This window comes from Ochotona princeps, chromosome 14 (assembly GCF_030435755.1).
Source record: "Ochotona princeps isolate mOchPri1 chromosome 14, mOchPri1.hap1, whole genome shotgun sequence".
Taxonomy (NCBI): domain Eukaryota; kingdom Metazoa; phylum Chordata; class Mammalia; order Lagomorpha; family Ochotonidae; genus Ochotona; species Ochotona princeps.
In genome coordinates this window covers 60,497,962-60,523,151 of record NC_080845.1, presented here as the reverse complement: position 1 = coordinate 60,523,151, position 25,190 = coordinate 60,497,962, and the positions used below count along the sequence as shown (strand labels likewise).

The 25,190-nt window shown below is 55.0% G+C and overlaps 1 protein-coding gene across 5 annotated transcripts in view; it reads right to left on the bottom strand.

Annotated features, from left to right (window-relative positions):
- SEMA4D (semaphorin 4D) overlaps nucleotides 1–25,190 on the bottom strand; it is a 107,817-nt gene that overhangs the window by 56,169 nt on the left and 26,458 nt on the right. For 4 of the 5 annotated variants that reach the window (XM_058672332.1, XM_058672331.1, XM_058672329.1 and 1 more), the window contains exon 2: nucleotides 19,283–19,355. The gene's annotated coding sequence lies outside the window, so the exon portion shown is untranslated. Of the gene's footprint in view, nucleotides 1–10,416; nucleotides 10,656–19,282; nucleotides 19,356–25,190 lie in introns of those variants that run through there. The other variant, XM_004581138.2, reaches the window with a different exon arrangement.

Genomic DNA, 25,190 nt, shown 5'->3' with positions numbered 1-25,190 from the left:
TCCTGTGACCACCATGGGAGACCAGGAAGAAGCTCCTGGCTTCTGCCTTTGGACAAGTCCAACTCTGGTTGTTGTGACCATTTGGTGAGTAACACAGAAGACGAAAGAGCCTACTTTCTAACTCTACCTTTCAAATAAAAAAATAATAAATCTTAAAAAAACAGAAGGTGGGGCTTGGCAGTGTGGCCTAGTGGCTAAGGTCCTTGCCTTGATCCCATATGGCCGCTGGTTCTAATCCCGGCAGCTCCACTTCCTCTCTATCTCTCCTCCTCTCAGTATATCTGACTTTGTAATAAAAATAAAATAAATCTTTAAAAAAAAATACTTAGTATAAAAAAAATATGAAGGTGTTGGAAGCCCTTCAGCCCTAAGGAGCAAGATTCCTGGGAGGTCAGGACACAGGTAAAAACTGCAGAAACAGAAGGAAGTCTGACAACTCTTCCGACAGGCAGGCCAGAAACATGAGCACCTGTTCCAGCTCGCCCCAGCCCACCCCTCAAACCCTTCACACACATACACATGCTGCGCGGACAGCCAGCGACCCTGGTCCAGGGGTGCCCCTTGTCCTTGGTAGAAAGAGCATGTGCTGGGACAGCCTTCCTGCAGGAGGCCACTGCCCTGACCCAGGGCAGACACTGTTGCTTTAGCAGCAGGATTCATGAGAAGGGAGCCTGCAGCTTCTTCCAGGCGTATGTCCTGGTCTCATCTGCCCACGGGCACAAAAGGAAGCAGACTGAGATGTTATCGCCATGATGCCTTCACAGGGAAAAAAACCATTGCCCACATGGGCTCCCATCAGGAAACGGTTAAATAAATAACAGCGCACGGCTCCCAGCACACAGTCAGCAAGTGGATGTTTTACAGACAAGGACAGATGAGCATAGCGTATGATTAAATGCAGAGAGGAGCTGATAAAACAGCACCTAAGTATCAGCTTCTGTGCATACAAAACAGCATGGAAGCTCACGCCCAGGGAAGAGAAGGGCCTGGTTGGCTAGTGCTCCACACACACACACACACACACACACACACACACACACCTGGTTGATAGTGCCCCGCTACACACACACACACACGCACACGCCCCTGGGAGCTGGCAGGGGCACCTGCTATACACACAGGCGGGGAACCCCAAAAGGCCTGCATTGCCTGGGCCTGGTCGGCTAGTGCCCCATTCCACATACACACACACACACACACACCCCTGGGGGCTGGTAGGGGCACACAGGTGGGGGGACCCCAAAAGGTCAGCAGTGCCTGGCCTAGGAGCTAGGTTTTTACACATCTGCTCTAGACTTCTGGGATCTCCTGGTTTGTCCACTGTGGGCATTTTTCAGTATTCCAAACAGCTATACTGCTTCTGAACAAGAAAGAGCAGGGTCTCCAAGTGTCTGTATTTTTGTGGTTTACCCCAACTCCAACTGCCCCCCTCCCTCTGTCCACTATGGGGAAGGTGGCTAAGAAACCTCCAACCCCACCCTGCCATTCTTGCCATCCTTGGGACACAAGCCCAGAGCCCCCTGAGCCAGGCTGGGCTCAATGCTTTCAAAACTCCAACACAACCTCTGTCTCACCTGCTTTGCCCTTTTCTTCCTTATGTCTGCCTCAGTTGACATTCACTTAGCTGCTGCTCTGTGTATCTATTTCTTCCCTTGGAGACAGTCATAGTGTGACAGTAGCACACGGGTTCAAGGTCTAAGCCAGCTAGCTATGTGGTCTGCACCTGCTCCTTAATCCTGGCCTCACAGTACCCGTCTGTGCTGGATTACTGGTGGCACCACTGAGCTATTTACGTCACCACTTGGCATCATACATGTTAACTACTACAATGAGCAATCATACTTTTAAAGTTTACCATCACAGCATATCTCAGGCCCTGCACTATACTGTGAATTTGCCTCCACCATGCTGAGGTGCTTCAATCACCAACTGTCTCCCTGGGCACGCTGTGATCTGCTTCTTCTATTACTTTCCCGAAAGATCCTGTGGACAGGGGAAGAGGCTATCCTCAGAGACACGCAAGCCTTTGCGCCTGCTGCCTTTGGGTCTCAGCATCTAACTTTCCATCCCAAGGGGCAGCTCTCGCTTTCTTGTAACAGTGCCTGGCCACAGGTTCATCTGAGGGCACCTGGCTACAGGCGCTGCCTACCTGAGTACAAACACATGCGAGTGACCTATCTTGGCACCCCCTACTCAAAGTGGTCTCTCTGAAGAATCAAAACTCACATTCCAATGCAGAAACAGCACACAGGCCCACATGGGAAGAACACGCAGTGAAGGCACACAGAGCTGCCCCGTGCAGACTGGCAGTCCTGCCAGCTGCCAAGCACACCTGGGAGTGCTGCTGCCATCCCAAGTGCCCACACCCATGCCTGCTGAGCCCCAGGGGAGGCTGGCCCTCAGCAGGGGCAGGAACGGCCGCCCACAGCTGCCAGATGCCTGTGGCACCTGCCTGCTCTTGGAAATCACGTTATAAACTCTGAATACGCAGTCATCGGAATGAGTCATGAGGCTGGTGGGCAGAGATCGCTATCTTACGGAGAAAACTCAGTCAAAGGCCATCTCCATTCTTGGCTGTGGTTGCTGGTAGATAACTAAGGATGAGTGTACGTGTGTGTGTGTCTGTCTAGCTGAGGCGATGGCTCAGTGGCTAAATCTTCCTTTGTACATGTCAAGCTCCCATATGGGCACTGGTTCATGTCTCAGTTGCTCCACTCCCCATCCAGCTCCCTGCCTGTGGCCTGGGAAAGCAGTCAAGCATGGCCCAAAGCCTTGGGACCCTGCACCCACATGGGAGACCTGGAAGAAGTTCCTGGCTCCTGGCTTTGGATCAGCGCAGCTCCGGCTATTGTGGCCACTTGGGGAGTAAACCAGAGGACGGAATATCTTTCTCTGTCTCTCCTTCTCTCTGTAAATCTGCCTTTCCAATAATAATAAATAAATCTTTAAGAAGTTATTTATTAGAAAGGCAGACTGAAAGACAGTGAGTGAGGGAGATCCTTCATCTGCTGGTTCACTCCGCAATGGCTGCAGCAGTTAAGGCTGGAACTCCCAAGTACCTGCACTGTTCTTCAGTGTATTAGCAGGAAGCTGGATTCAGAAACGCAGCAGCTGGGACACAAACAAGCACTCCAATACAAGATATGGTGTTGCAAGCAGTGGTTTAACCTGCTGTGTCATAACACTAGTGTGTACAGCAAAGATGTTAAAGGTTTTATGTGACCCTCAGGAGAAACGAGGAACTTGAGAGCCTGGGAACAGACATGGTCCAAAGCCAGGAGCCCAGCAGTCAGGGGCAGGGGCTTCTGACTGGGGGGCTCCAGCCACGCTCCAGCTGAAACATCCCCTCCCTAGAGCCACCAGGGTCCACAGGTGCCAGCCCCAGGACAGACAACAGAAAGAAACACAGGTCAGGAACCTCGCTGCTCGAGTACGCAGGAGGAAGGTAGGGGTGAACTTTGCACAGCTGCATCAGGACCACATCAGGAGTCCACGCCCTGAGAGCAGAAGGCAGGGGACAGACTCACACTAACCCTGGGATAATCATGACAGTCCATGAGAACTGGATGAGGCAGGCCTGTCCTGCACTCTCCCGGCAGCTGGAGCCTCCCGGCTCTTCCTCCTGTGGCTCCTGCCTCGAGTTTCCGCTCAGGCAGCCTCTATGGGCTCACCAACCCAACATCAGCAGAGTGAGAAACAGCCAATCCCACCGCTGACAGCACTTTCTATGGAAAACCCAGTTCCTGTGGGCAGGGCCATGGCTTCCTGCAGACACAGCTGAGTGAGAAGGGGTAAGAGGCAGCGCAATATTTACCTGAACACTTAGACTATCAACTTTCCAGGAAGTATTGCACAGTCCAAGAACACCCAACCACGAAGAAAAAAGGGCCTCCCTGACAAAACGCACATCCTCAGCCACCTGGGGAAGCTGTGTGACCACATTGGGACCCTGAAACCCCCAAAATCCACGAGCAGGGAAAAGATTCCCCAAGTTGGCCATTAGAGGTGTCTCTGCCCTTGGCTGGGCAAAGAATCCAGTTGTTAGGTATGAGATTAGGTACGAGACAGACATTAGCCTGTGTGTCAGTAGAGCCAAAAGAATAAGGATAATGGGAATTTTTAAGGAACAATTAATTTCCATGCCCTGGAACAAGCAGACAAGCCCTAAAAGCTGACCAGCAAGAAAGAATGCTGAGTCATGCTGAGACATGGCTTTGTTCTGTAACCCTCAGGTGGGGTGTCAGCCCTTTTCTGGGAGCAGCCCAGGCTGATCATCCCCCACCCCTAACCCATCTTCCACCCATAACATGGCTCTGACAAAGATAATAAGAGGGTTTTTGGAAACTTCACATCCAGAGGCCCCACCCACAAATTCCCAGAAAAGAGAGTGAAGAGAACAGCTGTATTCGTGTCCATAACAGCTCCAGTCCAAACCGGGCTAGGCATGCTCCACCCCTTCCTGATTCGCCTGCCTGGTCCACCAGGTGCATTTCTCTTCATTCAGCTTTGCCACCTGACTGACTGGGAGAGGCTCAGCTCCTGTGAGTCCCGGGGCCCAGGCAGCCAGGGGCAGCAGAGGACTAAGGACCCTGATGGCAAACCCCAGCAGCAGTGTCCCCTGGGACAACGAGGTCCAGGCAAACCATGGTGCCTTCCTATGCCCCACGGTGCTGAGTCACAGAGCCCTCAGTGCTCAGAGCCTGAAAGCACCCCGCAACCCCCGAGGGCACTGCTGAGTAAACAGGCTGCTGGGTAAGCATGCCCCACTTCGTGGGCATCCCAAACAAGAAGCCCTCCATGTCAACACTGCTCTCTCTCTCTCTCTCTCCTTGGCTGCTCTGCCTGGCTCTGCAAACATGGACGTACCTGTGTGTACAATGCATGTCCCAGAGAGGACAGACAAGGATGCTGGACAAATGGAGGACAGCTTCACCCCATGTGAAGCCCCAGCGTGTCCAGGTGGATGACACCTGTCTGAGGCAATGGGACTAAACCCAACCATCTACCTATTTCCACCCTGGGGGTTCTGCCAAGACACACACCTCTGCTTTCCCCTGACCTTACCTTCCACCCTATCTTTGCTAGCTGGCAGGATGCCTAGCCCCTTCTGAGCTAAACTCTTCCAGCACCTGTAGTTCAGAAAGAGCCTGGCAAAGCTTGTCCTAGCTGGGCAGCAGCGGCTGGGCACCATCTCAGCCATCCTGGACCCTCACGGACACATGCTGAGGAGTGAATGCAGTCTGCATGATGCCTTTGCCCACCCAACTTCACACTTCACTGCTCAGTTAAAGCTTCATTTTTTCCTTGTGTCTCTAATTGGCTGCAATGCTCCTTTGGAACCAAGACTATGTCTTAAGAGAGGCGTACTTGCTTCCTAAGGCCGCTGTAAAAATGACCACAAGCTGGGTGGCTTCAAACGACACAATTGTCCTTCAGTTTGGGAGGACACAGGCTGGGCTGCAGGCCAGGTGTTGGCGGTGGTCCTCTTGAGGCTGGAGAAGACAAAACAGGTCCTTGCCTTGTCCACCTTGTAGAAACTCCTGCCTTCCTGGGCTCCTGGTGCCTTCCTCCATCATCAAGACTGGGAACAGACAGCTAATACACCAGTGTGGTAGGCGAGTCATCCGAGCCAAGAGGCCCCCGAAAAGCAGCACACAGCTTTCTATTCCTCCTACCTCCCAGCGGGACAACACTTCCCTTTCCAGCAAGCGAGATTTTCTCCGCGTAAGGATGCTCCCCCCGCCCGCCATACCATCAGCAAGAGCAGAGATGGCTTAAGCTGAATGTGACTAACACATCTTCCTAACCATCTCAGCTATCACCTGTTTCCTAGTCTCCTTCTCACACTCCCACCCCGTGGAGGCCAAACCCTCCTTGCTCTGTGCAGCCACTTTTCCACACCGTATAATTCTTTGCTAAAATGGTATATAAACTCCTGACTCTCACTGCCTCCTGGGGCTTGTCACTTCTTCTCATTGAGGCACCCCTGAAATGAAGAAATACTTAGTCATATCTGCAAAGCTCCCCCCTTTACCATGGAAGGTCACACATGCACAGGCTGTAGGCATGAAGAGCCTCCTGCAGACTGCTGGGACCCTCACACAGAGCCTCCACACTCTGTCAGGGCCTGCGAAAGGCCCAGGCCCCACCCAAAGACGCAGCAAGAACAGGGCCTAGGCGGGCACAACTTCTTTTTTTTTTTTCCAGGAAACATCTGAGACCCTGAGTTTGAGGTACCATCCTCAAAACTGGGATACCATTTACACTTTTTTTTTTCCACTACTGGGAGCTGAAGGAGTTAGCGGTCTGCTCCGCCAAGGCCCCTGCAGGCATGGGGGTGCAAGGGAGAAGGGTTAGCAAGGACTGCTGCAGGGGTACCTGTGTCCCCTGCTGTGCACCGTCCCTGGCACACAGAGGGCAGGGATCTAGGAAAGGAAAGGCAGACGCAGTCTGTAACCTTAACTGTAAGCACACCAGCTAGAGGAAAAATGCAAACAACCATGAACAGAACCTGGAAAACAACAAGAAAAGCAACACATTCCAAGGGAATCCAAGGGAATCCGGACTCAGCAGGGTCATTCAAATGCAAATTTTACCCCAATTTGGGGAGGATTAGGGATCCCCCTCAAGTCATAGCCCTATTCCGATGTAAATTCTAGCCTGGCACTGCCCTCCAAGTTTCTGGCAGCTTTGCTCCAGTGTCTCCTGGCATGAGGCTTGGGCTGGGGGGTGGGGGGGTGGGCGGCAGGCAGCAACCTGTTCCTGGCCCTTCTCTCTGCTCCTCTGACCCCAGCCTCCAGGGAAGACACACTTCTCAGTTCTCTGACGTTGACCCACTAGAACCTAGCATGCACCTCAGATGATGGAACCCTGTGACCCAGGGAGGCCACCTGGGGCTGTGTCAGCAAAGATCCCAGCACTGCCACCGCCCTCAGGCCTCACGCTGAGCCAGTCCCACAGGTTCCACCCACACCCTGTCCTGCCTTGCCTGGCCGGCAGGCCAGCTGAGGCCACACCCGCAGCCGCAGGCCCAGAACCCCCAGCCACTACCAAGAGCTGGCACACAGCAGAAAAACCCCAAGGATCAAGGCAAATGCAGAAAGCACAGGCTCGCCCAACCACACAGCGCCTGGTTCCGCTGGACCAGGTCCCTCGGATGCTGAACTCAGTTGCCCAGGGGGAGGAATCTGGCCCAGCGAGGCCTGCCCGCTCGCTGATCAGCTGTAAACAGACACAAGACTCCTTCGGACCGGGGAGAGGAGGCTCCTTGCGCCACCGCACGGCAGTGCCAGACCCTGGGTGGACACTCTGAAGCTCATCCAAGCAGGTGGCCCCTACTACGGTGAACAAGGAGAAACAACAACCACAAACAAGAGGGGAAGAAATCCAAACACCCACTGCCCACCCATCCAGTCAGCCTCACCTTTCCCAGGGCTGTGCTCCCCAATCCCGCGCTGGCCAGCAGATTCGGGCTGCAAAGCCAGCTGGGTGCCCAGGACACAGCCTGGCCCCGAGTTGTTCCAGTCGCACGCAGGCCTCTGCTTCCCTTGCACATCTGAACTGACCACAGGGGCTTCAAGGGCTCTGTTATCACAGCAGGTGCAGCCAGCCCAGGGTGAAGGCTACTTGATGAGGCCACAACAAGGCAGCCTTCAGTAGCAGGGACAAGGCCCCATGGTGGCCATCTCTGCAGGTCGTGGAACCAGCCAGTCCCCATTCTCCTCCCCATAAATAGCAGGGCTGTTCCCCATGTAGGCCCCATTGTTTTCCTGTGTGGCCAATTCAGGAGCTGCCGGGCAGAGCCCAGTCTGGAGCTGAGGAAGGAGGAGGGAGAGAGGCAGCCTTGGAGGCCAAGGAGGTGAAGGGGAATCAGACCCAGGGAGAGGGATCGCTCAGCTCAGCACCCACACCGGACATACCCCTGGGCAGCAGGCATGCCCTCCAGCTCCTCATCCCCCCAGGCCTGGCCACTCAGTCTCTGAGCACCTCGGGGTGCAGAGAGGACAGGACAGCTGACCCTTGTCTCCTCCATCTCTGTGCGTGGCCACGGAGAGTGGGGCTGGAGGGGGCAGCCCATGGAGAGTATGGTCAGGGCAGTGGGTCCTGAGCAGGTCACCCAGTCCTGTGGGGACTGGGGATGACCCAGGCATCTCTAGGAAAGTGGTGGAAGGAGCAGTCCTAGCTCCCCAGGTCAGAGGAAGCATACTACACTGAGTGTTGTCACAGTACCTCTGTGGCCCACAGGGGGAAGGAGTGTGTTGGGTAATCCAACATGGCCTTGGCCATCAGGCCACAGCCTCTGTACCTGCCCCCTCCCCTCAACTACATTCCTTCCCCAAGGGGCTGCAGTGATGGTGGCCAGCTCAAGGGAAGAGGCACTGAGGCGGGAGATGTGGTTGGTGAACACAGAGGTCCACTGTGTGTGGCCAGCAAAGGACGCAGGTTCCTGGTATGCCTTCTGCTCAAGTGGTCAGCAGGGCACAGGTATGGCTGATCTGTCCGAATGCTGAAGGAGGCCAGCAAGGTGCCAGGCACAGGCGATGATGGCCATGAACCTGGGTCTCTGAGCCACAGAGAGGCCACGGCATCCGTTGGACAGATGCAGCCAAACATCAGCAGAGCTGTTGCCTGGCTTACAGCTCGAGTCCGTGCAACCCACATCCTAAACAGCCCTCAGAGGGCTGCCAGCCTTTCTGACTGGGCAGAGAGGGGCAGCCCTGATGCCATGAGAAGCCAAAGGAGGAGCCAACATCAGCACCCCCGCCCCAAGCCTGGGATCCAGCATCCAGTTTGGAGACAAGCAGATGTGACAGATGGTGCCCTGGTCTGGCTCAAGGACAGCATTCGGAGCCCATGACCTCGCAGTGGCTGTCGTTAAGAGCCCAAGCTCAAGCTGGCTGATGCCCATTCACCATGGGGGAGGGCGACAGTGACCAGAGCTGATGACAGAACTGGGACCAGGAAATTAGATCAAGGCCACGTCTGTGACAGAGCCGAGAGCATCACAGGACCTGTGCCTTCTGTCATTTGTGAGACAGTGCTTCTGGCTCCAAGGTATTTGGAGCATTCCTGATACCCTTGGACTAGAAGCGAGTGTGATTTATGCAGCTTAAGAACCTTCATAAACCGCTTTACAAGTTCAAGAACAGGGTTTCATGCCTCCTCTTGAAGACCTCGCAGCGGAGAGGAGAACATTCCGCTCCACCCATTGCCCAGGACCATCAGTAACCCTACAGGCAATGTTCTTGAAGCCACAGTCCCACTAAGACAAACACGCCCACTTCAGGAAAAATATTCCTTCTGATTACAGAGCCTCCCCCACAACTCCCACACACCGGGTCTTGTTTCATTAGCCAAAGGGAGGCTAGAGCTTGCAAAAGCCTGCATTCATTTCCCAACATTCAATTGTGCCTCCATCACCATCAGTGCGGACTGACCCAAAGCCCCCCAAGGACAGTCAAGGTTCACTGTGATGCATGGCCAAGGCTGGCTCGAGCTTCAAAAGTGCATGCACAGGCCCTGCTTGGCCAGAGGCGGGTGGAGAACTCACTGAATGAGTTACAGCAGAGCGGAAACCAGCCAACCCACAGCTCTGTTCCACCCAGCACAGTATCAGCTATAAGCATTCGCTCACTCTAACCCAGGAGTTTCCGGTGGAGTAACTCCTTGTCAGTGCAGCAGGGGTCCTTGGTCACCCTGTCACAACCGCTAAGTGCACATGCCTGCCGTGGGGTCAGCACCGCTACTGCACCTCAGCAGCAGCAGACCCGGCCTGCCTGTCTCCCACCAGGAGCAGCCCACACTGAGCACAGAAGGTGCCCAGCATCCCTTCTCTGGACCTGAGCTCATCCTGGGAGCCACCTGGGCTGAGTACCTCCCCAAGTGCCCACTCACAAGCCTGGGGATCCTGGGGGTCTCCCATCCTTGCACTTTGGTCTAGTGACCACACTGCCTACTCTTAAGATTCCCCACGAGCCCCAGCATCTTGCTCTGAGCCTGCATTTCCACCCCGCCCCGTTCCTCATATGGCAACACCAGGGTCTCCCTACAAAACCCAAGCCTGGCCTTCATGTGCTGAAAACCTGTGCATGGCTCCACACTGCCCAACTCTTCACATACTGAGAAGTACACGATGCGCCAGGTACTTCGCCATCCACATCCTATGCAACCCACCCCATCTGTGCTCCCCCTAAGCTGTGCCCTCTGCTTTGGCAGCCTCTGTAATCCTCCCCTCCCTTAACTACAGCCAGGTCCTTTTCAACAAAGTATCCCCTGGTCTCTCAGAAGAGAGAGGCCCCTGCCCCAGCTGACCTTTCCAGCACCTTTAATAAAACTACCTACCAATCATCCCTAGGTACGTACAGCAGTGCCAGGTGTGCCCTGCGTGCCTTGTAAACCGAACGGAACTGGATTTACCTGCATGGATTCAGTCAGCGGGCAGGAGGCCAGAATGTCCAGGGTGTGTGCATGTGGTGTGTATACACAGGGAATGCCTAGTTGTGCTTGGTCCCCGATGGGGCACCCATGGGTGCTGAGAGGCTGGCAGCGGGTGAGTGGGCTATTCAGAGGGTGGAGGACAGCCCTGAGCTGAGGCCAGAAGGAGGTGGAGCCAGCACTGCCCACAGAGCCTTGCGGTTGGCTTTGCACCTGACCCACAGCAATGGGTCCTTCTTAGAACAACATGCCATGCCCCTAGGCCTCAACCAACCACTTCAGGCTGGCACCACACCCCACCCCACCCAACAATACCAAACCCTCCCATCGTCACAGTCTCGGCCCAGGCCCCAGCAGACCTGTCCAGAACAGGAAAAGCTGCCTAAGTCCCAAACCTTACAAATGGCCACCCTAACCTCCCCTTCCACACACACACACACAGGACTCAGGCAGCTGGGGCTCAGGTGGCTGTGTTCCCACAAGCCCCTGACCCTGACAAGGGCAAAGAAAGTGCATGCCACAGGGCTGGGCCTTCTCCTGGGCCTCCCAGGTCCCGGGCTATAGCTCCCATCCACCAGAGGCCATCGCTGCTAGGTCGCTAGGTCCCCAACACCCTCGCTGGTCATGTCAACCCCAACACCTGTGCAGCCACTTTACTCCCAGCTTTCCTACCTGGGCCCCAACTAAATCCCTGCTAAATTCTAACTTCTACCAGGGAATGGACATTGGAGGGAGGGGCCCCCACCCATGCACACCTAGGCGATGGCCACAGTGCAGAAAGCATCTGCAGAAACACTGCCAGCCCCCTATGTTCCCCCTCCCCCAGCCCCACATTAGCTGTGTCTAACCTCTGCCTCTAACATCTCTGCTTCCCACTGCACAGCAAGGCCAGCTCTGTTATATAACACAACCCACTGGCATCCAGCTGACAGGCTGTGCACCAGCATCAGCAAGCATGGTGACGACGCCACCTCCTCGCCTTCAGTACCCAGTGGGCTGGGACGGCTCTCCCTTGCCCAGCTAGCTGGCCAGGCCTCATGTTCAACTTCATGTGGCCTGGGTCAAGGTCAGCAGCCAGAGGGTTATGCAGGCAATGGGGGCCCGCCTGTACCCCCTGTCTAGTTGTGCTGGCCTTCCAGGCAGACGAGGAAGGAGCTGCCGGAAGCTCCAAGTCTCTGTCCAATGCAAACAGCTCTGGGAAGGAGAAGCAGGCAGGGGGTGGGGCCAAGCCCCACGGGAGCCAGAGGCTCCGCAGCAGGGAGAGGGGGCAGGTGCGAACCGAAACCAGGGCCTGGCAATCTACCCTGTCAGGGTCATCCTCTCATACCTGCAGATTATTCAGAGTTTAGGACAAGATCCAAAGAGACACACAGGGGCCCGTTCCAAGGCCCTAACCCACAAGAGCTGCTGGGCGCACGCTAGACACACACCGGGGTTGGGACTCACAGCCCATGGCTGCTGGTCTGAGAAGCAGGCAGCAGCAGCAGGCATGTGGCATGGCCACAGCCCTCTCCAGGTCCTCCTCATCTCTCCCAGACAGGCAACACAGCCCGCTGCCATGGATGAATGAGGACAAACCCCTTACAACTCAGCCTATGACGGGCCAAGCCACTCACCAGGGCTACAAACACAGGCGGTGACCCCAAAGCCGACTCCCTGCACAGCCCCACTCAACCCAGGACTCTGTCTATAGGAGGGGGTGCCCCAGAGCCTGCCTGCGCAAAGGCCTGCTGTGCACCCCCATTGAGGCCCTCCCTTGAGCTCACAGTAAGACTTCCAGGCAACAGCTAAGGCGTGCCATTCATCCCCTTAACCCAGGGCACAGAGCTCTAGCCAAGAGGCCCCGTGGGGCCCTGGCCACCTCCCCATGGGGCACAGCTCTCGTCCACCCTCTCACTGACCTGAGAGCAGCTGTGCCACCGTCCAGCTGATCCTGCGGAGCCACCAGGTATGTCTCAGAGACAGTGCCCAGCTGTGCCCATAAAGCACAGCCTGGACCCACTCCGCCTGCAGCTGCCACCTAGGAGCAGGCTGGGCCAGCTGCCGCTGCCAAAGGAAGGCCTGGCCACAGCCCCTGGCTGACCCCGCCCTGCACACACCCACCCTGGAGCTGGCAACAGTTAAGTTACTTAGTCCTGGATGGGATCGCAGCCCTCAACAGGGCTAGGACCACACAAGGGCAGATACCGGACCTACCCTCAACACATTCCCAGTTTGGACAGCACACAGAGGACATTTGGGGGACCTGAGGATACTGGATGCAGCACTGGTCCAGGCAGTGCCCTGGTAGGCCAGGGGGGCGGAAGAGATGTCATGAGGGGGTCCAGGGCCAGCAGCCAAGGATCAGGCACATGGACTCTATGACACAGTCCACCGTGAGGTTATGCCCAACCAGCTGCATGTGCCTGCCCCTCGTTCACACCCTCACCAGGTGGAGCTGCACAGGTCACCCATGCCCAATGGAGGTGCCCACTGCTACCTTCTCACTGCCCCCACTCCGTATCACAGACTTGCTTGCCACTCCGTGCCCTGGATGCCATAATGACGCCTGTTTAATAGTTTGTGAGATTATCCCCTAGTTCAGATATCACTGTGTGTCCCTTTCCCACCCACCCCTTTCTTCTCCTGCATCCCACAGCCTTCCCAGATCAGCTACCAAGTTCTCCAACCTCCTCTTCTTGTAGTAACTGTGAGGGGCATGCATCACCTGCCTGCATCCATAGCAGCTTCGCTGGAGTCTCCAACGCAAGGCAGGCGTCGAAGCTCAGCCTGGGTCCCCCACTCACCGTCAGCCACGAATGATGTGGCCGTGGCAGGTTAAAGGTTAACAGGCTAGTGGGGCATGACAGAGATTCCCTAGATGCAATCGAGCTAGCACAGGAACGCGACAGTCCACAGAGCCGCCGTCCATTCACTGCCAAAGGCCGGATCATTGAGGAATCAGTGCCGACTGGCTGGAAGGAAGCAGGACTAGGTGGCTGCTTCCCTCAACCCTCTTAGGCGGGGTTGGGCAGAAGCGTTCTAAGACACGCCCAAGTTTAATCCCAGCCCACAAACAGTAACACTCCAGCCAGAAAGTCGAGAGGCAAGCCTTATAATTTTCTTAGGGAGTGCTTGTGTCTGCAAGCCAACGGGGGAGAGACCCACAGTCAGATGAAGTGATTTCATCTAGATGGCAAGCAACATGCTGCCAGTCACTGGCAGATGGTGCAACAAGAACAAACGCTTTCCTGAGCAGAAGCAAGGGGCGGGTGCTCGCAGTTACACACAGGTTAAGGCACCTGCACCCAACATCGGAGAGCCTAGGCTGAGTGGGCTCTGAATTCTAGCTTCCCTGGGAGGCAGCGGGCGACAGTTCAAGCAGTTTGGTCCTTGCCACTCTCATGGGAGAGACCCAAATTGAGTTCCTGATTGCTGGACAATTAGTGGAGCAAACCATCAGATGAGAGCTCCCTCTCTCTCTGCCTACCTCTGAAAAAAAAATGATAGAGCAGAAATAAGCCAGGGGCTCCGCGACTGTGTCGGGGATGGCACAATAAGGCAGGCAGGGCAGAAGCGCCTGAGTGACAGGCAGTGACGCTGAACTCACCCAGCTTCAGGGAGAGGCCACCAAGCAAAGCTTTCCCACCACCCCCCTTCTCATCCTCCACTCCACGTGACCTGTTCATCAGACAGACACCTGCCACCACCACTGCACAGCAAGGAAGCTGGCTGGGAGGGAGGGCCCCCACATCCTTAGGGGGTAGAAGCTACTGTTAGATCTTTCTGGAAATGCATCTGGCAAGATCTATGAAGACAAAGAGACACACGCCCTGGGAGCCGGTGGTCCAGGTCACAAAGTGACAGCGCAGCACCCGCCCGAGGCTGGGGGTGGGTGGGGGTTGGTATTTATGGAAGCCCTGTTTATCCTGGCGGCACTGTTTTCCTGAGGCAGTGCTCACCGACTCCTACACACCGGGCCTGGAAACAACAGGAAGTTGTGCCCTGGCCATCCCAGAGGCTGACGGAAACCAAGGTGTCAGCAGGCCTGCACTCCCTCCGGAGCAGCCCTTCCTGGCCTCTGGCCACTGCTGAGTCAGCAGGGACTCCACCACGCAGAGAGAGGGAGATGTGCTATGAGGACCTGGGTCACGTGATCACAGAGGCAGAGGAGCCCCAAGGTCTGTCTGTAAGAGGAGGACCAAGGGGAGCTGAAGTTCGGGCAGGAAGGGGCCATGCCCACTTGCCGGGAGCTCAGGTCTCGCCCAAGCCATCCACTGATTGCACAAGGCCCACCCACACTGCATGGGGCCATCTCCTGCACTCAGCCTCCCGATTTAAATGCTCCTCTCTTTAAGGGGGTTAATCCAATTCTTGCAATGTTGGCATCCTCATCACATCACCAATTCAAGTTCCCCACTGCTCTGCTTCCCATCCAGCTTCCTGCTAACACACCTGAGAAGGATAGGCAGGATGACCCAAGTGTTTGTACCCCCTGTTACCCATATGGAAGACCCCAGGTGGAATTCTGCCCTCCTGGCTTTGGCCTGACCCAGCCCCGAGCCACTGCAGCCATCTGGGGTATAAACCAGCAGATGGAAGCTCTCTTTCTCTCTCTGCTACTTGTGCCTTTCAAATACATATATTGTTTTAAAGAACCAGTTTGTTAAAAAAAATGCCTGATCCCACCCAAAAGCACCCTCCCAAATCACAGAATGTTGGGCCACAAATCTGAGATCCTGGTGGCCCAGCCACGTGACACAGCAATGTAACCATCACACCTGGTCACTCCCGTCTCTACCCTATCCTCACCCAGCTTCCTCCTCCGGTCTATGCCTTGTTCGTCCCCCTCACGAGTGCGAATCGCGAATCATCTCCTACTCCAGATCCTCCTCTAAACCACACCTGCCAAGGCCGCCTTCGCACAGAAGGGCTGACATACACACAGGTGCCATAGATAGAACCTGTTCCTACCCTGAGAACCAAGATCATCTCAAAGTCTTGGGACTCCGAATCCAAACGGGCCCGGCCAAGGCTGAGTGAACTCACCCACCCAGCCCAAGGGGGCCAAAGACGACTGCAACACACAGGCTGGGCTTCCCTGTCCATGGCAGAGAACTAGGCAAATCCGCTCCTGCAGCTCTCAGGCTGCAGGCTGCCTGCACAGGAACCAACCCTTCTGACTCAAATGCAGGCAGGAGCCGTCCAAATCCTAGCTGGGTTGGCCACCTTTTGCTAATACCTGGATAAGAAACTGCAGCCTGTACACACCATATACGCAGCCTGTACACACTGCGGAAGGGGAGGAGGTACCGTGTGACAAGAGTACAGACAGGAGGACCAAGTTCTGGGGCTCAGTCAACCATATTACATCACGTATTCGAAAACAGCTTCGATTTCTCACCAGAAAGAAATGTTAGATGCACGAGGTGCTGATCTGATCACTGCACAAGGCACTGTGTCCACAGCAGACATGCACAATCATCAAATGTCGAAAATATTTCCTTACAATGAAACAAGGCAATAGCAGGAAGACGTGAGGTGTGAGGAGCGGACTATGAGGAGACTGACCCCTGCACCTCTACATCATGCCCAGCCCTAACACACAACCATGGCTGCCCTTGGGAGGGCTCTGTGCCTACGCTCCCCTCTCTGGCTTGGCTGGGGGGTATCCATATGGGACCATGCCCCCAGGATCATAGGACACAGAACAAAAAGGTTTGGTCCTAATACAAGTTCCCTTCCAACACTTCCACATGCCTGACTCCTTACTGTCCTTGTCACAGCAGCCACCACCCCATGCCACATCTCTTTCCACATCTGGATGCCTAAGCTAGCATCATATGTCCCTCCAATTGTGACGGAGGCTAGATGAGGGTAGAAGGAGCTACAAACACTTACTGCAGGGATCCAGGCCTCAGCCCGGTCCTCCTTTATTACCCCAGTCCCCACCTGTGGTGCACAGTAGCTCCCTCCCCAATAAGCACCCCAGGCTTCAGGCATCCCCAAGCTATGCTCCCCTCCCCAAAGCTGCAAAGCCTCCTTGACAGCCCAGCCTGCAGGAGCTTCCAGCTTTCCACCTGCTCAGGCCGCAGCCTCAGAGCACCCTTGGGCCCCCTCCTCACACCCAACCTACAGCCACCACCTCTGCTCCATCACCCAAAGCAAGTCCTGGGTCATTCCCACCTCCGCTGTGGAAGGAGGCCACCTTGGATCACCACAGCCTCCACACCTAGCACCCCCTGCTTTGGCTGATGCTCCCCAGTATCCAAGGGTCCCCTCTCCTCTCTGTCCTGCTCAGCATCCTCAGATAGCGACAGGCCCACCAACCACACAGCTCCTCTTACCCCGGCCTCTGCCTCAGCCCACAACTCTCTCACATATTCCCTGACTGCGTGCCTGCAGCTCCAGTGTGTGGCAGGCTCCTCCGTACACAGGCACCAAGCAGCCATCCCTTCTCAGTGAACCCCTAATCTTACCTGTCCCCTTGCCTGCTTAATCCTCCCTTGGCACTTGCCACCACCTCACTCTCACATAGGACCGATTTGACGTCTGGGCTCCTCTGCCCTCATGTGATGGGACACAATGTTCCTTCCAGGATAATGTGGGTAGGAACAACTGGATGAGGCTTGCCTACCACCTAATACCAGAGATAGCCAACCCTGCCGGGGCTGAGGGGGCGCAGGGAGGGCTCAACTCCCTGGAATCCCAGGAACAATAATCTGCAAAGTCCACACTGCTACAGGCAGGCATAGGACCATGAGCCCGACTGCCCTCCCTGGGATGAGAACGTGCCACCACCACCCCCAGAGCTCTGCCATGAAAGGCTTGTTTCATGGGCTCCACTCCTGTACATGACAGCACTGCCACATGTTCCCTCTCTGTAATGACAAACGGGCCCTTTGTGGGATATAAATAGCCCAGCCAGATGTGGGAGCACCCGAGCGGGAGTGGGTGGGTGTCTTTTCCCAGGCTCTGGTCCCATGCCCCACAGCTGCACACAGAGGACCCCAAGGGCTGCCAGGGCAAGCCTAGGACAGTGGCGGGGGAGGGTGCTGAGCAGCCCCTCCTCCTAGTGGACCGTGGGTCAAGTTCAGCTCGGGTTCCCCACACATGGTACTGACACACGAGCCTGGCACGAGCAGGCAGCATGTCTGGACACAGCCAGGGCAGGGAAAATCGGCCAGGCATGGTGACCTTCCTCACCCACAGAGCACCAGAGCGGCCACTGCCTGTAGAAGGTGGGTCTTCTATAGAGTGTAAGTGAAGCTGGGTGCCCCCAAGAGAAAATCCAACACCTCCCCCGGCCCCAATTTGCTGGTAAAGCCCAATAGTCACAGTAGCTGCCTCTTCCTCTAGGGCCTGGTAGGGCAACAAGAAGGGGGGAGTCCATATGGCCCAACTTACACCCGTGAACACAGACGCTGCTGTCACCCTGGGGGCGCCAACAGGGAGGTTCATCTCAGGAATCCATTTAGCCCAACACATACCCACACTTCATGGTCCCACGCACTGTGAAGAGGGGCAGCTCTCTGCAGCTAGCTGTGGGTGCGCCTCAGCTCTGGCTGGGGTGGTGTCCGGCTCTCCTACTTTGCAATGTGTGTCTAAAGCACAGACATGGGCTGGTGTGTGGGGCGGCAGGTTAAGCAGCTGCCTGCAATGCTGGTACCCCATGTGAGCTGCAGGCCAAGTCCTGGATGCTCTACTTCTGACCCTCTTCCCTGTTCAAGCTCCAGTAGAAAATGGCCTAACTACTTGGGTCCCTGTCCCCACATGGAAGAACCAGACAGAGCTCCTGGCTCCTGGCTTCAGCCAGGCCACTGTGGGCATTCGGGGAATGACCCAGAGGATGCAAGGCTTTTCTCTGTAATGGCTACATCTCCCCCAACGCAGGCGAGGCTGGCATGGCTGAACCCTCTGCACCTTGTCCCCTCTTCCAGAATCCAGGCCACCAGGAATCAGGACCTCAGGACCCTCTGATCACCTGACCCCAAGCAAGTCAAATAGTGAGGTACTGCCAGAGTCCGTCTCAACCATTCCAGCACGGGGATGAGCTGGAAACGCAGGGACCCACCCAGGCAGCTCCTCCACCCAAGACCACCACAGGGCCTCGGACAACCCAACCTGGGTTAAATTTGATGGTCACTGCAGTGACCACAGCTGTGGGCCTCAGGATAGGGTGCCTGCCCTCACTCACCAGCTGTTGGCCCTTGTTCAACGGGGCTGGGAGCAGGTGACCAGCCCATCTGCAGCCTCAGGGAGCCATGATCCCGCACAAACACATGCTGTGGGCTGCCTCTGGACACCCCAGGCTGCAGAAGAGGGCAACCAGGGCAGAGAACTGCCCTCCACAGTCACAGATGAAGGGCAGGCAGGTGGACAAACCACAACTGGGAAGGAGTGCCAAAAGGGCCCGAGACAGTAGCAGCCTGCCCATACTCTGCAAGGGGAGAGCACCTTGCTTCACCATGCTAGGGTGTCTTGCCTGGAAACAGCAATGTTCCCAACACACTGACACACAACAGCCCAGACAAGCAAGAAAGCCTCACAGCGCCCTCCACCTTGCCAACTCCAGGGGGCAGGAGTGAGCACCACCAGCTCTCAAAGTCGAACTTACAAACTCCTGAGCAGTGGCACAGCCCTGAAGGTACTTCCTTACCCTTGGCACCCCCTGGCACGCTCCCTTCCCCTGCCCACATCACACAGAGTCCCTGGGACCCTCAGCCGCCACATCTCCATACATGCACTGTGGCCACCTGAGGCAGAGCCTGCTGCCCTCCGTCAGCCCCAGGTGCAGGATAAACACCTAGGGCCTTCCAAGGTTCCACTGCAGAAAGAGCCATCACTCTCAGGAGCTTTCACGCCTTACCTAGTGGTGGTGGTTGTCCAACATCTCAGCAGCCAGGATGCAACTTGTGCCCACTCTCAGGTGTCGGTAGAGTCTGAAAGAGTTAAAGGGGGGGACAATGAGAAGCAGGAATGCTGAGCTAGAATCCCTAACGAGGCACACAAGGCAAATCCCACCACCATCACAGGCTAAGAACACCTGGCAATGAGAGCGCAGCATCCCACTGAACAGCTGGTCACAGTGCGGCTCACCTGCCAGGTGAGGAGAAGCATCCCAGTGGAAAGATGTTCATTAGCAAGAACCGGGAGGGAAGGTACCACCTGCCCCTTCCCCGACTGACGAGTCTCCCCTGCCCTGGGCCTTGTCAGGCACCAACACAGCAAACAGCACCCCCTCGTCCAGCTCCAGGAGCTCAGGGAAGGGGCAGGAGCCTGACCGGACAGAGTAGCCAATAAGCAAGACAAAAGGAAGACACCATCTGAGCAGAGTCGCCACTCAGCCCAGACCTAGAAGCACACAGCAGAAGGCTGGTGTGGGCACTCAGCATTTCAATAATTTATCAGTGGTAAGAGGAATGACATACTTTAAAACCAAACTCAGGAGGAAAGGGAAGAGAGGAGAGTAAAACAGAGAGAACCAAGGTAGGCATTGTGGCACTGCGTGCTAAGCCCTGGTCCATGATGCCAAGTTCTCCTATCAGCATGCTACTTTGTGTCCCAGCTGCTCCACTTCCAATCCAGCTCCCTGCTAGTGCACCTGGAAGCAGTGGAAGCTGATCTAAGTGTTAGGAACCCTTATCCCCCACAGCGGGAGGCTTGGGTGGAGCTCTCAGCTCCTGGTTTCAGCCTGGCCCAGCCTTGGTTGCTGCAGATATCTGAGGTGTGGACCGTAGAAGGAAGATTCTTCCCTTTTTCTTTGCCTTGCTCCCTCTCTGCTTCTGTGTCATTTTGTCTCTGCATTTCAAACCAATAAATAAAATCTTTCATTTAAAAAGAGAAGGAGCTAAGACAGCAGCAGAATTTGGGTTCTGTTTTTTTTTTTTTTAAGATTTATTTATTTTTATTGGCGAGACCAATTCACAAAAAGATCTTCCATCCACTGGTTCACTCCCCCAAGTGGCCACAATGGCCAGAGCTGAGCTCATCCAAAGCCAGAAGCCAGGAGCTTCTTCCAGGTTTCCCACATGGGTACAGGGTCCCAAGGCTTTGGGCCGTCCTCAACTGCTTTGTGTTTGGGACTTAAAAACAGAAGGCGACTTCAAAAAACTCACGGAAATCAGAATGACAAGGTAAGCTTATTCCAGTGCAACTTTTACAATGTAGGCTTAGCTTTCTTCTTCATAAGTACTTTCCTGAACTTTTTAAAAGACCCCCCCTAGGGCCCGGAGTGATAGCCTAGTGGTTAAAGTCTTCACCTTGAACGCACCGGGATCCCATATGGGTGCTGGTTCTAATCCTGGACGACCTGCTTCCTATCCAGTCCCTGCTTGTGGCCTGGGAAAGCACTCAAAAATGGCCCAAAGCCTTGGGACCCTGTACCTGTGTGGCAGACCCAAAGGAGGTTCCTGGCTCCTGGCTTTGGATCAGTGCAGCTCCAGCCATGGCGGCCGCTTGGGGAGTGAATCAGTGGACAGAAGAGCTTTCTCTCTGTATCTCCTTCTTTCTGTGAATCCGCCTTTCCAATAAAAATAAGAAAGAAAGAAAGAAAGAAAGAAAGAAAGAAAGAAAGAAAGAAAGAAAGAAAGAAAGAAAGAAAGAAAGAAAGAAAGAAAGAAAAAAGAAAAGAAAAGAAAGAAAAGAAAAGAAAAGAAAAGAAAAGAAAAGAAAAGAAAAGAAAAGAAAAGAAAAGAAAAGAAAAAACAAAGAACAAGCTACCCCTTAGCCACTTAGCAAAGGCCCTATCAGCTGGTCTCTGAGTTGGAAAGACTTGAGTCTCATACCAGCAGCATCTGTACCAAGAACCCAGTCCCTTTACAGACAGGGCGACCTCCCAAACCCTGAATCCTCTTCTGATTGGTAGCTTTCCACAATCAAGCTGTGACGTTCCCCTTTCTGACCCAAGTCAGGACCCACTGCCTTTGGCTGCTACTGCTTTTCCACTGTTTGCAGTACTGGTTAATGTCAGCCAGGCCCAGGTCCTCACTGACAGATTCCATGCAAGCTCCCACACTGAGTTTAAAAGAACTTATGGGCTTCAGGGAGTCTAGCCCAACAGTTAAAACGCCTGCATCCCACCACTGAATGCCTGGATCCCACTCCCGGCTCTGGCTCCTGACTTTAGCTTCCTGCTAACGCAGATCCTAGCAGGCAGCAGGTGATGGCTCAAGGAGCTGGTCCCTGCCACCCACACGGAGACCTGGACCGCGTTTCCAGCTCCTGGTTTGGCCCAGCATATGAGAGAGCACTCACAAAACAAAACAAACAAAACGACCAACGCAGGCCACAGAGCAGAAGGCAAGCTGTCCCCTCCTGCAAGCCCTGGCACAAGTTCTGCCTCAGACACCAGCTTCAGGGTTCCATGCTTTTGCTGAATTTCAGAACAAGGAGCCAAGCAGAGGTAGAGGGGTGACATCTCCCGGCAGGGGTGCCCCGAACCCCATGGAAGCCATTCCTTCTTTAATGCACTGAGTTCTCAGATGGCCAATGACAGGCTAGCTTCTAATCCTACTGAAGATGTCAAATATAAGAGTTTAAATGCAAATTGAACCTTTCACCAAGATGCTAGTAATTATGAAAAAAAAGGGGGGGGCGGAAAAAAAGCATGGACAGAAATTCAAGGGCTCCCTTCCTGGGTCTGGGAGAAGGTAAACAGCTGGGCGGGGGTGGGGAGAGGATTGGCAGAGGGAGGCCAGCTGCAGGCAGTTAACTACAGTCCATACAGTGCAGTGACAACCATGGTGAGTCCGCACTGGATGTGGACCAGGCCAGCTCCAGCCACTTCTTCCCTACACGCTGGAGTATCGAAGGGGGGAAAGGTAAAATCACGCATAAGGAGAGGGCCATGGGGAACAAGCATTCACTGGGGGAAGCAGGGCCTCCCTGCCACTCCCCGACCCCAGCCCCAAAAAGCTACGGGACAGAGGAGAATCCAGAGACAAACAGACAGCTCTGGTCACTGCTGGGAAAAGTGGGGGTGCTGCTGGACACACTCACAGCCTAGTGCTTGAGGCCTGTTAAGGACCCCAGGGGTGCTCAGTGCTCTCAGGCCAGGGCCACAGGGCTGCATGAGCTCTGACGATGAGGGTCTGGTCCCCAAACTCAGATCCCACTGACGATGACCACAGTGGGCTGGCTCCAGGCTGCAGTGGACTTTCTTGACTTTTAAAAAAAAATATTTATTTATTTGAAAGGCAGGGTTAAAAAGAGATCTCAGGCCACTGGTTCCCGTCCCCGTTGGCCATGAGAGCCAGGGCAGAACCCAGAGCTTTTCTGGGTCTCCCATGTGGGTGCAGAGGCCCAAGTACTTGGACTATCCTCTGCTGTTTTCCCAGGAACACTAGCAGGAACCTGGATCCGAAGTGGAGCAGACAGGAATGAGGCGTATTTCCAACAAGTCACTCCAACGGCCCCCATTCCCACCCAGGAAAGTCATTTGTGAACCATCCCTCGGAACATTTTTGCAAAAGAGCCCTTAGCCTTCCGTACCACACTGAGAACAGACAGGAGGATGCCCCTGAACCCTGGACACCAGTACCATGCCTGGCTGGAAAGGGGTCACCTGAACACAATACCCAATGTCACAAATGTTATTTAACACACTACCCAGGGAGAACCAGCCTGACATTTTAACCCCTTCAAAGGAGGCATCAAGGAATCACAAAAGATAGCTGGCCACAGGGATCCCTGGGAAATTCACTCCACAAGTGGCAGCAATGGCTGGAGCTGAGCCGATCTGAAATCAGGAGCCAGGAACCTCTTTCGGGTCTCCCATGCAGGTGCAGGGTCCCAAGGCTTTGGTCTGTCATTGACTGCTTTCCCAGGCTACAATCGGGAGCTGGATGGGAAGTGGAGCAGCTGGGGATATGAACCGGCACCCATATGGGATCCCAGCGTGTACAAGATGAAGACTTTAGCTGCTAGGAACTAGAACTAGGCCTGGGAACTAAGTTTCTAACACAGGTACTTCATACACTTTGGGGAGACAACTATATCATGGCCTTATGTGATGTTGATGTCACCCCCAATAACAGAAATCCCGTGTGGGAAAGGAATGTGGAAATGACTTCCCAATGGACACAGGAACAGCTCTGCCTGTGGCGGGACGGCAGTCAACTCACACCATTCACGAATCAACTGCATTACTGTGGCTTTTCATCAACCCACAGAGCAGCAGAGACCAAGCAGAGCATCTGAACGCGCAGCCCCCCCCCCCATCCAGAGATCACTCACTTCAAAGTCCAGAGGGAAGTGGATGGAGAGACCCAGGAGGGGATCCCGGGGCTGAGGACCAGGCCACAGTGTGGAAGCCCACTTGGAGAAAAGGGAGGGCGTGTGTATGTGAGGGCAGCTCTGTGCTTCCTGGGGAAAAGGAGAGGGGGATGAGCTGCAGTGCCGCTGGGGTTGCAGCAGTCGGCCTGTTGTATACACAGGACCAAACGGAGGCACTGCAGCACAGCAAGGGGCAGCCCAGGAGGCTGTGTGTGTGGCCACTGCCCCTGCATCTGACTGGGGGTACTTTCCTCACCCAGTGCCGGAGCTGCTGAGCGCACACCAAGGGTCAGACACAGAAACCCTCAATAATACGAGCAGAAGGGAATTTCCCCCTGCTCCAAACCAGAGGCAGTGTGAGGGTCCAGATCTGAGTTCATGTTACCATGAGGGGGCTCACTTTCAGAAATGCATGCCTTCCTGCCGACCTGGAGTATCTTTGCAGGGCTCCTTGAACATCTACAAGCCCCCAAGATGGTGAAAAGGCGACTGACCCAAGGCCTTTTATTTTTGGAGTGAATACAGGGCTGGAGATAGCCACAACATGTCCGCCAACAGCACCCACACGCACAACGCCCTCTTCCACTAAGGCTTAGGAACCACCCACACACGTACACCCACGACCACCCTCCACTGGGTGCAAGGCACCTAAGAGGCCTCTGGGGACTTCAGCAAGTGACCCTTGCTGCCCAGAGCACGTGTGAGGGCAACGTCCAAGCAATGTGAAGTGCGTCAGCTGGGGAGTCGTGGTTCAGGGACACATGCGCACTCACGGCTCAAAGCAGAGCCAACAGCACCTCTCGCTGTAACTCGGCACACACTGGGTGGTGATCCCCAGAGGCAGTGTACAGGATGCCCTCCACAGCTCTGCACCTGTGTTCTCAGGTGGCTCCTGCTTGGGGGATGGGAAAGCCACAGCACTTGTCACCAGGCTCATGTGATGATGGCAAATACTAACCGGCCAGCAGTTCCAGGGAAGTTTCCATTACTCTGTAACCAGTAGGTTCTGCGTCGCCAGTTCCACAGGTCCCCACCTCCCTCCTAAAGAGGGCTTTGCTCGTCCTTCACAAGCTATCAGGGCAGAAAACCGAAACGTCCCAAACCTCCTGGACTATGAACCTCCAGAGTTCACAGAATACACGGGAACATTAGTTGGGGTTCCCCCTTTACTGTTAAGGCAGGAAGTTTCCTTTCCTGGCAAGGCTTGGGCTCAAAAGTCACCTGCCTTCTCCCTGGGGGGTTGCGCATGGATCCAGCCACGTGAACCTCCTCCAGTCCAGGCTCATGCCATCCTGTCCCTCCTGGCCTTCTCCTGACACTGCAGAACCAGGACAACCTTGCCATCTCTTCACAGCATCAGAAAAAGCTAACACATGCAGCTCCCAGCCCCCGGGCTCCCTGTGCCGCAGCCCGCCTAGGGATCATGGGCAGCCAATCCCAAAGGACACTCACACTGTGAGTTCCCAAAGAACACGCACCTCTTGTTTTTGCAGATCTAAACA